Here is a 12519-nt window from a genome sequence, read left to right as displayed (position 1 = left end):
TATAATAATTATTGTTCTAAATGTTATGATTATAATACAGTTAATTATCAAACATTTATTAATATTTAGTGGGACATTCTATAAGAATTAAAATAAGTAGTCCAGACAGGCCTCATTATTATTTGTAAGACTTCATGTTAAATTCTTTTATTTTGCTAATTTTAATGTAGACAAATAACATTTTAAATTAAATAAGTTATAACTTCAAAGATGTTTAACATAACAATCATATATAAACTTAATTTTGATATTAGAATTTTTTTATTTATACAAAGGTTTCAACATTTGGCTCAATACTAGACAGTCTTAAATTTGGTTCCACATCAAGTTTATTTCTGAATTTTGATTTAAAACAAGAATACAGTAAAAACACTCAGTAATTTGAATATGTAGTAGGAAAATTTTATAAGCTCTCTTGCTGAGAGATGGAAATTCATTTTTAATTTTCAGTCAACTAACCAATCAGTTAAAATGAACAGTTAGTTTCAATACAGAATATTTACTTTTCTATTGGCTAATGACAAGTCCAATTGCATATTGTTTTGTTGTTGTTGTTAAACAATGTTTATATATAAAGTACCTTTTGTAAGGAAAGAATCTCTTCAGATGTGATATTCTCTTTTATCACTGGCGCACTGGCTATAATCTCACAGAAACTTCATTAAATTTTGTTTGACCATTGTCAATCAATTAACTTAAAAATCTACCCAACACAAGAATAGTAACATAAGCAGAGGCTGTTTAAATTGGAAAACAACCTTAATACTGCAACAGAGACAATATAAGATTTGTTCCTGTAGAACGTTTATGATGGTCCATAACGGCATCAAGATGGCTTGTAATCCACATGATCATGGTTTTCAGACAGTCTGAATCTGGATTGCAAAAACACAAACATTTGTAACCTCTTGATTGCATGATTATGCAGTGATTGAGGTACAATTATAGAATAACAGAGGGAAATGAAGGAATTCCTTTGTTGCAGTGAACAAAACACAAAAGAAGCTACCCACAGGCATTTGATCATCCATTAGGAATTGTTTTACATTTGAACGTAGGACTCTACATTCAATGTAGAGTCCTACATTCACAAATACAAATGTGGTTTGGAGACAATTTGATGACTAGTTGAAAAAAATACAAGAATATGTTGAGCTTACTCAGAAGTAGAGTTTCATGTAATTACTACATGAACACTGAAATAGCTGTGTACATAATCATAATGATTTTTAATTGCTGTAAAAACAAACCTATAATGCTTTAAATATGCACATGCTTATTGTCACAGAGGAAAAATATATCTGTAACATAATTGGGCAATTATTTTACTAACAGTACTGTTAAAGAATTTTTAGCACAAATGCCTTCGTCCATCATCACAGACCTCCAAGGGGGTCTGTGACTCACTAAATGGGAACCACTGCTCTATGCTAGTTACCTTGAGAAACATACATAGGTAGCTATTCTTTTTCTTTTCTTTATTTTTTCCTTACCATTTTTAAAAAATAGTATTTTATATTTTCCCCAATTATACATTTTTGTAAAAATTTATTTTCTAAAAATAATATTTAATATTTGCTTTTTCTAAGTTTTGAGTTCAAAATTCTATCCTTTCCTTCCTCCTCTCCCCACCTCTTTCTGATACAGATCTGAAATAATCTGATATATGATGTTCAATCATGAAAAACATTTCCATTTTAAGAAAGAAAGCTTGAACAAGAAAGGAAAGAAGGAAGGAAGGAAGGAAGAAAGGAAGAAAGAAAGAGAAAAATAGAATGCTTCAGTCTGTATTCAGACAATATTAGTTCTTTCTCTGCAGGAGGATAGCATTTTTCATCATGACTCCTTTGAGATTGTCTTGGATCATTGTATTATTGAGAATAGCTAAGTCATTCACAGTTGTATATAGTAACAGCAATATTGTATAATATTGCTGTTACTATGTACAGTGTTCACCTCATTCTGCTCACTTCACTTTGTATCAGTTCATGTAAGTCTTTATAGGTTTTTCTGAAATCATCCTGCTTGTTATTTCTTTCTTTCTTTCTTTCTTTCTTTTTTTTGGTGAGGCAATTGGGGTTAAGTGACTTGCCCAGAGTCACACAGTTAGTGAGTTTTATGTATCTGAGGCCGAATTTGGGCTCAGGTCCTCTTGACTTCAGGGCCAGTGCTCTATCCACTGTGCCATGTACCTGCCCCCTGCTTGTCATTTCTTTTAGCACAATAATATTCCATTATAATTATATGCCAGAGCTATTGTTCTTTTTACTCTAAAGTCCTTTTTATTGGATTGATAAAACACCAAACAAATACATTCTTAATTGCCTTTGTTAGAGGAACTCCATCTCTGGCCAGGCATTTGTCATACTTAAATTTTAAGTCACAATTCTGAAGTCCAAATCCCATTCTCACATACTGCCTTCTTTCTGGCTGTTCATTTCCAAAATTAATTTTTCTCTTCTACATCCCTTGCTTTCAATGGGCAACAAAGAGGAAAAATAATTTGTATTCCTATGGTCTTAAGTTTTTTGCCCAAGTCTTCCCAATTGTTGGCAGTACTTTTCAAGTCCCTTCTGGCAGTATCATTTGTGTTCACATGAATTGCCAGAATTAGGTGATTGTTCTCTATTTCATAAGTCTTGGAAAGTTCTCTATGTCTTATAGTGCTCCTGGAAGAAAACAGACCTCTCTATTGTTGTTATCAGGTTAAAAAAAAAAGCTGCTTCAAATTGCTGAGCAGGGTAATATCAACTACTACTATGCTTCTCTCTTTTCTCTAGATGATGTCTTAACTGTGACTCTATCCTCTCATTCTTAGGATGGCAAGCAGATTCTTCCTTCTCAGATCATCCAGCTCTCTGTTGTTCAGAAAGAGCCTGAAATCTGTTTATAAGCTCTAATTATACAGCTGTCTTTTTCCTTGCCTTTCTTTTCTGTGCAATGCTTGCCCATCCACCAACAACCTGACAGGGTCAAATTTCCCTTCCCCTACATCATATCCCATCTTTTCCTTTAAAAACATTTCATTCCCCGATGCTAGTACCTTCTCTCCCTAACTATTTTGTATTTATTCTCTTTATAGTTTTTTCTATATATACTTATGTAACAGGTAACTGGGATGAGCCAGTGAGCCTGCCAGGCCTTATGCACATTTACAGTATACCTAGTTGACCCTGGGCAAGTCACTTAACTCCAATTGCCTAAAAAAAAAAGAAAAGAAAAGAAAAAAAAGAAAACAAGTCCATAAAAAAATACAATTGGCCAAATGGAAGTACACTGAAGAAAACAACTCCTTAAAAAGTAGAACTGGCAAAATAGAAAAGGAGGCACAAAAACTCACTGAAGAGAAGAACTCTTTAAAAAGTAAAATGGGCCAAATGGAAAAGGAAGTACAAAATCTAATTGAAGAAAACAATTGGTTAAAAATTAGAATTGGGCAAGTGGAAGTTAATGACTCTATGAAACATCAAGAATCAATCAAACAGGGGCAACTAGAGAAATGCAAATCAAAACAACTCTGAGGTACCATATCACATCTATCAGATTGGCTAACATGACAAAACAGGAAAAGGATAAATGTTAGAGAAGATGTGGGAAAATTGAAACACTAATGCATTGTTGGTGGAGTTGTGAACTGATCCAATCATTCTGGAGAGCAATTTGAAACTATGCCCAAAGGGCTATAAAACTGTGCATACTCTTTGGCCCAGCAATACCACTTCTAGGCTATATACCAAAGAGATCATAAAAATTGGAAAAGGACCCACATGTACAAAAATATTTATAGCAGCTCTTTTTGTGGTGGCCAAGAATTGGAAATTGAGGGGATGTCCATCAATTGGGCAATGGCTGAACAAGTTGTGATATATGAATGTAATGGAATACTATTGTGCTGTAAGAAATGATGAACAGGCAGACTTCAGAAAAACCTGGAAAGACTTACGTGAACTGATGCTGAGCGAAGTGAGCAGAACCAGAAGAACATTGTTACTGTGTACAGTAACAGCTACATTGTGCAATGACTAACTTTCATAGACTTGGCTCTTCTCAGCAATGCCAGGATCTAAGACCACTCCAAAAGACTCATGATGGAAAATGCTATCCACATCCAGAGAAAGAACTATGCAGTCTGATTGCAGATTGAAGCATACTATTTGATCTCTTTTTTTCTTTTGTTGTTTTGTTTTGTTTCTTTTTTCTAGTGGTTCCTTCAATTGGTTCTAATACTTTATAACATGACTAATGTGAAAATATGTTTAATATGAATATATAGAGAGAACCTATATCAGATTGCACACTGAGTTGGGGAGGGATAGGAGAGGGAGGGAGAGAAAATTAAAAACTCAAAAGCTTATGAAAGTGAATGTTGAAAACTAAAAATAAATAAATTTTTTAAAATGTTAATCATGACAGAAGAACTATCACTTCCTAGTGTTACTTCATCAGCAATTAGCATTTTTAACATCTCAAGGTCACTACATAGGTATTTTATTTTAGGGAAAAAGAAAAACCTTTCCAGAGGTACATAAATACATTTTCAATACAGAGTGGCTTGAGGTCTCCTCAGTGGGGTCATTTTTAGACTCATCACATTCAGGCTTAACAAATGCAAGCTCATCATCACCATCACTGTCATTCTTCATCTTGAGACTAGTAGAACTCTCTTCATTTTTAAGATTCGAGAATAAACTTCATTGGATACTGCCTTCCAAAGGTACTTTCCTTCCTTCAGGCTTGAGTATATCAGTGTACCAACTATTGTATGAGTACCTGCTATAATTTTTTCATTGTGCAGAGATTCAACAGTGTTTGGCATATTTTTCACAAAGACCTGTATCTGAGTATAGAACCAAACAGCCTCAGCACCAGGTGGAGGTCCCCTAATCCAGTAAACTCCATTTAATAACCATAGTGTCTTGTTGCATTTAAAGCCCAGCTCTGAAATTGTGTTCTGTCACTTTCAAACTTGTGATCTGTGTGTAGTAATAGTGTCATTTCTGAAAATAAGGGATTAAATTTGGAATTCGGTGTGCTGATAATAATTGTGGTTGGAGAGAAAAATTTAAATATTACTTCTGGGAACTGGAACAACTCTTTGGCTTCTAGATGTTCTATTAGTTCTTTGGGTGTTATCAAATCAAATCCAAGGAGGCAAGAATTTTTTTCCACCACAGAACCATGATATAAGGTAATAGTTAAAGGTCTCTCCCTAGGGTCTATATAGTCTCCAGTACCTGTATGTAACCTATAAATGCTCCCGTGTTAATGTTTTCTCATCAATATCCAGTCCAACAACCACCTCAATGGATTCATGATATTTTTGCCTCCATAAGAGCTTACAGTTGGCACATCCCAAATCTGCAACCTTTTGGGGTTTGTGTTTCCATACAAAATCTAAAACAAACTTATGCCAATATTGTTCTTTACTTGAACGCCTTGAACATCTGAATCAACCATAATGTCACTCCACCCTGGCCTTCAACATACATATTGCTACTCCTTCAAACACTTTAACTCTCCAGTTCTTTAATTTTTTAAATTAACACGATCTACTCCTCCATTCTACTTCCTTTACACACAGAAAGAATCATATCTTGATCTTGGCATCACCCACAAATATTCCACTTCCATGTTCATGAGCTCTGAAATTTCTTTATCTGGTAATAATCTTTTATCATTCTGATGTAGCTTAGGGGTGCTGGGTACCCCAAAATGTCAAGGTAAAGTGCAGTGATCACCTAGAATGAATTCACACATTCAAACTGTCTTCTAGTCAAGTGGCAAAGTTTATTGTGACACCAGAGGGCAAAGTTCCTTAGGGAACTTGCACACTAATGAGGATGATGCTGATGCTTATATGAGAAAAGAATAGTGAAAGGAATGTCAAGTAGGCTAATTAGGTGATTTGATTGGGATTAATGAGTGGTCAGTATATGCAAGCAGTCTGCTGGGCCAGGTGCCTTGGGCCAAGATGCCAGTGGCCTGGGCTGCTGGAATGTATGGGAAAATTCAGGGAGCCAACACAGATCATTTTGTTAAAAGGACAAGATATTTCTGTTTATACAAAGGTTTGCCAGAGGCATGGTACTCAGGCAGGCACCCTGTGCCTGTACTGACAGCTTTTATCTGAGGAATTACAGTATCAGGCCTGTATGTAACTGGGTTGCTTCTAGAGATATGGTCTTTTCCTTTAGGGTTCCAGGTCCCATTGCCCCATCAATTTCATCTTTTCCTTATTCATGTTCTTCATCTTCACTAAGATCTGTAATCCTTTCATACTTCAGTCATTTCTACAAATCATATCTCTTTCTGATGTTGAGGCTTTGGAGGTGACCAAGGATGTTGGTGGCAAGAATTTTTTTTTCTAGGTCTTCTGTTACTATGACTGCCAAGGAGACAGGGCTGCAGCAGGCAAAAAAGAAAAAGTTACCAAGTTGCATAATAATAATAGCTAATATTTATACAGTGCTTACTGTTGCAGTTTGGGGTGCTGAAAAGCCTGAAATGTAAGGATACAGGGAAAGTCTTCCTGGAAAGAATTCAAGCACTCAAACCTTCTTTCAGTCAAAGTAGCAAGGTTTATTATAATGCCAATAGAAGGGCAAGATTCTAGTAAATCTGCAACTTAATGGAGGTGAGATTGGTACTTATATATAAAAAAGGGGAAAAGGGTCAGTGAAAAGATCTTGATGGGATTAAGGAATGGTAAATAACCTGGGTTGGGACAGGGGCAACAGTGAAAGGTCTAGATAGGATTAAGGAGTGGTAAATAGTCTGGGGTGGGCCAGGTACAGACAATGAAAGAAGTGGTCAGAGAGTCACAGGGAAAGGGCTGTAGAAAGGATTATTGAGTTTGTAGGTGAGCTGAGATGGGCCAGATGCCTCTGGTGAAACTCCATTGATCTGGGCTGCTGAAATGTGTGGGGAAAGTTTAGGGACTGAGCTGCTTTCAAGGACATTTCCTTTTAGGGGTTCAGTCCCATAACCTCATCACTTACTATGGGCCAGTATAGTGCTTACTATACTACAGATTCCTATAGTTACTGTGCTAAATACTTTACAATTATTATCTCATTTGGTCTTCACAACAACCCTGGGAAGTAAATACTATTTTTATCTCTATAATACAAATGAGGAAACTGAGGTAAATGGAGATTAAGTGATTTTCCCAAAGTCACATAGCTAGTAAATGTCTGAGGCCAGATTTCAACTCAGGTCTTCCTGATTCTAGGCCTGATGCTCCATCTATTGTGCCACCTCACTGCTCCTCCATCTCCATCTACATCTCCACCAAGGTTTCCTTCTAGGATGATGGCCGCTAGGGCTGCACTAGAAGGAAGACCTGTGGTCTCTGAAAGCTCATAGCCAAATTATAAAGGATATCCTTTCAGAAGAGACCTATCTTGAGGTCTCCACCCCCAGAGAGGCTTGGAGAGAAAAGCAAACTGCAATCAAATAAAGGGAGTACAAGAGATAGGAGCAGGGATTTTGGGTATAAAACTCACCTACCCTTCAGGGTTGGGACTTCAGGAAAAAAGAGTCCTGTGGGTGCCCATTCCCAGCTCTGTCAGGGGAAGAGTACAGTCTCCAGGCCCAGTCCTATCTGAGTCATGGCACCAAAATGTCAACCTCTGAGAGTTTAGTCTAAGAAAGACAAACATGATTAAAATGCATACATCTATGCATTTATTTCTCTTCAAGTGGGCAAATGTGCACAGGGGGCTATAATGTTGGAACTGAGCCCATTTTGAGGTTGGGGTACACAGTTTATATGTCCTTCAAAGAGCAAGTATCCCCAAAGGGTGCCAATAAACTCTGATGGTTAACACACTAGGAAGTGGGCTATATTAAAATGAGGTCTTGGGGTACGTGACTTAGGTCACCTAAATCTTGGCCAAAGAGACATCAATTTCCATATCCCCTGTCTTGACAATAGAGAGAATCAACATTTTCCCAGACCTGTCTGAGCAAACACAATGAGCAGCAATATACCCATTAGCCTAAACTTATTTTCTTTTACTGTCTGATTAGATCTTGGCCTGGCTAAATCTTTGTAAAAGATTTCCCAAACTGGTTGGTTTTTGGATGAGGAAGTAGAAGGGAAATAGGGGAAGCTTTGAATCTCATTTTTCACAAAAGTCACTAAACTCTGTACAGCTTTGACCCTACTAATACTACTACTAGACATATACTCCAAAAGATCAAAAACAGAAGGGAAAGGACTCATATGTACAAAATATATTTTATAGCTATACTTTTTTTGTTGCTGAGAATGGGAAACAAGCTAGGTGTTTATCAATTGGGCAGCAACTAGGTGGTATAGAGGATAATGTGACAGGTCTGCAGGCAGGAAAACTCATCTTCTTGAGTTCAAATCTAGTCTCAGACACTTACTAGCTGTGTGACCCAGGGTAAGTTACTTAACCTTGTTTGCCTCAGTATCCTCATCTGTAAAATGAGCTGGAGAAGGAAATGGCAAATCTCTCTAGTATCTTTGCCAAGGAAAACCCTAAATGAGGTCACAGAGTTGGACAAGATTGAAATGACTGAACAACAACAAAAAATCAATTGGAGAGCGACTGAATAAATTATTGTACGTGAGTCATCACATCCGTAAATATTTATCATGCACCTCCTATGTGCCAGTTACTGTCTTAAGCTCTAAGAATTCAAAGGCAAGCAAAAAATAGTCCCTTCTCTCAAGGATCTCATAGTCTAATGAGGAAGGCAACATGCAAACAACTATGTACAAACAAGATATATATAAGATCAACTGGAGATAATCTCAGAGGGAAGGCACTAAGTTAAGGGAGTACCAGGAAGTACCTTTTTGCAGAAGGTAAGACCTTGGGCGGAGCCAAGATGGTGGAGTAAAAGCAGTGACTTGCTTGAGCTCTCCCCTAAACCCCTCCAAAGACCTCTGAAAAATGGCTCTAAACAAATTCTAAAGCAGCAGAACCCACAAAAAGACAGAGTGAAACAAATTTCCAGCCCAAGACAACCTGGATGTTTGATTGGAAAGCTATATCTCGCCGGGCTAGGAGAGGAACGCAGTTTGACATGGGCGCGCAGACCTCAGCAAACCTGGAGCAGGCCTCAGAGGACTGAATCATGGGCAGTTGTGGAGGTTTCCAGACTTCTTAACCCAGACTTCTCCAACTCAACTCTAAGTTGCCAAAGACAGCTTAGAAGGTCAGTAGGAAAAGTCTGTGTCTGCAGTGAGAGAGAAGTGGGGTCCCGGCCCCAGCCCTGGCTGCAGTTTCAGGGTGGTGGCTGCTTTAAGAACTTCTGGCTCACAGGCTGAAAGGGAATTGAGTGGGTGTTCAGAGGGGGATTGCAGGGATCTCTTTGCTGGTGCAGGATTCTTTTGCTTTGCCCATGCTTGGATCTGGGTCACAGGTGGTGGTCCTAGGGAAAGGAGGAGCGCTGGTGTGGTGGAGCTTGTAGTGGTGGTGGAGAGGAAATCCTTCTCACAGTTGCAAGATAGAAAAGAGTACTTGTGGTCACTCATAGACCAGAGCACAGGCCAGGAAAGGAGGAAACACCTCCCCCTTGATCATAGCACCTTGGAAGAACTGAAAATTTACAGGTCCCTAGAAGTATCTCTGAAAACAGCTGCACAAAACCCCTGAAGCTTGGGACAGTGCATTCTCCACACTGGAAGCAGACCCCTACCTTAACAAAGAGTTTGTAAGTCAAGTAGTTGACTGGGATCATGAGTAAGCAGCACAAAAAGAGTCAGACTATAGAATCTTACTTTGGTGATAAAGAAGATCAAAACATACAACCAGAAAAAGACAACAAAGTCAAAGCTCCTACATCCAAAGCCTCCAAGAAAAATATGAATTGGTCCCAGGCCATGGAAGAACTCAAAAAGGATTTTGAGAAGCAAGTAAGAGAAGTAGAGGATAAACTGAGAGTGATGTAAGAAAATCATGGAAAACAAGTCAACAGCTTGCTAACAGAGACCTCAAAAAATACTGAAGAAAATAACACCTTAAAAAATAGCCTAACCCAAATGGCAAAAGAGGGCCAAAAAGCCAATGAGGAGAAGAATGTCCTAAAAAGCAAAATTGGCCAAATGGAAAAGGAAGTCCAAAAGATTACTGAAGAAAATACTTCCTTAAAAATTAGAATGGAGCAATTGGAAGCTAGTAACTTTATGAGAAATCAAGACACTGTAAAACAAATCCAAAAGAATGAAAACATAGAAAACAATGTGAAATATCTCATTGGAAAAACAACTGACCTGGAAAATAGATCCAGGAGAGATAATTTAAAAATTATTGGACTATCTGAAAACCATGATCAAAAAAAGAGCTTAGACATCATCTTTCAAGAAATTATTAAGGAAAACTGCCCTGATATTTTAGAACCAGAGGGCAAAACAGAAATTGAAAGAATTCACCAATTACCTCCTGAAATAGATCCCCAAAGGAAAACTCCTAGGAATATTGTAGCCAAATTCCAGAGTTCGCAAGTCAAGGAGAAAATATTGCAAGAAGCCGAAAGGTGAGACCTTAGATAAAACTTGAAGGGAGGCAGGAAGCCAAGAGGTAGAGATTAGCAGGGAGAGAATTTCAGGCATAGAGGATGGCTAATAAAACTGCTCAATCAGGAAATGGAGTCTTTTGTGGGAGGACAGTGTTAGTAGATCACAAAGTATATGGAGGGGTATAGTTAGGTATAAGAAGATAAGAAAGGTAGGAAGGGGATAGGTTATGAAGTGCTTTAAAAGTCAAACAGATGATTTAACATTTGATTCTGGATGTAATAGGAAGCCATACTTGTTTATTGAATGAGGGTAGGCAAAGTTGACTTAGTCAGATCTGTGCTTTAGGAAGATCAATTTGACAAGTGGGTGCAGGATACTTTGAAATGGGGAAACACTTGAGGCAGGGAGACCAATTAGAAGACTATTTCAATAATCTCAGCAGGGGGTGATGAAGGGCTGCATTGATGGGGTATGGGCCCAAGCTGAGACCTTTGCCCGAAGCCCCAAAAAGAATTTGTGTCCCATTTGTCTAGGAGCCCCAGAAAACCCTTAAATTTTCTTTGACCTCACTCTGGTCTCAGACGGTTACCTGAGGCTATACTCCACTCAACTGACCTTTCCTTATCTCTTGTTCTCTCCCTATCTCCCTTTGAAAACCTAATGATATTTCCCACCTTTGATCTTATCCAGGCCCCATTCAAACCTCTTCCTTCCAGTTCCCTTCATTATCTATTCCCATTGTCTATTCAGCCTCCCAGACATTACACTGGGAATTCTCCCTAAACTCATCCCAGCTTCAAAATCTTTCTCCCAGCCCCTCGTCCAAACTCCCAAAATTATTTGAGTGTATATAAGATCCACCCTGGTCCCCATTTAAACACTGAGATTTTTTCGTGCTCGCTCATCCTTACGGGTGTCATAATGTTCAGATTCCTTAAGAGTCTGGCTTATATGGTTTATTGCTAAAAAAAAAACAAAAACTTTGTCTCTGGCTGAAAGAAGATTTGGGTCGAATTCTTTCAGGCAGGACCCGTGTGTCATGATCTCAGGGTCCCAGCACCCCTATATCTCTAGACCTCATGACTAGCACCCCTAAACCTCTAGACCTCATTATATGATTCCCTGACCTGGAAATAACTGCCAAATCCCAAATTCTTCTCTAGCCACAACTGGAAGGTGTTGTAAGCCTCTGAGGGGGATTTCCAAGCAATTAGCTAAGCTTGGCTTGGAAGTGTTTTCGGGCTTGACCTCTCAGGTCCTGCTAGGTCAGACAGCTATGAGGCTGTCTCGAACTCAGCCTGATGCTCTCAGGTTTTCAGTCCACTGATTCTGTTTGAGGGCATAGACCTGGGCACACCTTCCTTAGCATAGAGGACAGACTCCCTATCAGGAAGCATAGGCCCAATTCTCTCGATTCTCTCAGTGCTAGGGAAGAGGGAAAACTTCAGATGCCTGTTTTTCTTTTTTCTTTTTTTTTCTCTTTTCCTTTCCCCTGTGCTCGCAATGGGTCAATGCTTTTCAATTTCCAAGAATTCACCTTTGGGCTGCCTTTTACAAAATTGGAAAAATTTTAGCTTCTCTAAATGACTTAAAAAGAAACAGCGGATGTATTTTTACAACACTGTTTGGCCTCAGTATCTCTTGGAAAATTATGAGGCATGGCCCCTTTTTGGGACATTACAGCACAAAACCCTCTCAGAGTTAGGAAGATATTGTCGCAGAGAGAGAAAATGGGTGGAAATTTCCTACTTAATGGCTTTTGTTGAGCTTTCTCATGACCCCATTCTTAGAAAAGATTATAAGATGCTCTCAGCTAGAGCCCCCCCATTAATGTGGAATGGGGATCAAATGGAATTTTTGGATGATCCTCTTCTTATGGTTCCTAGGGTTATGGCACCCCCCTCTACCCAGACTCCATCAGCACCACCTCCCAGGCACCTATCTCCACCCCATTCTCCTCAGGCCCCTCCTTCTGCTCCTCATTCCTCTTCAACCCTTCCTTCTGCTCCCCATTCTCCCTTGAC

General features: G+C 38.6%; 1 pseudogene; it reads right to left on the bottom strand.

The window, feature by feature from the left end:
• Nucleotides 1-4399: 4399 nt before the first annotated feature.
• LOC114033574 lies at nucleotides 4400-11892 on the bottom strand (annotated as a pseudogene).
• Between the last annotated feature and the right edge of the window lie 627 nt (nucleotides 11893-12519).

Source organism: Vombatus ursinus, unplaced genomic scaffold (assembly GCF_900497805.2).
Source record: "Vombatus ursinus unplaced genomic scaffold, bare-nosed wombat genome assembly UNPS02007284.1, whole genome shotgun sequence".
NCBI lineage: Eukaryota > Metazoa > Chordata > Mammalia > Diprotodontia > Vombatidae > Vombatus > Vombatus ursinus.
Note: the sequence above shows the minus strand (reverse complement) of the source record. Positions and strands in the feature narration are given on the sequence as shown.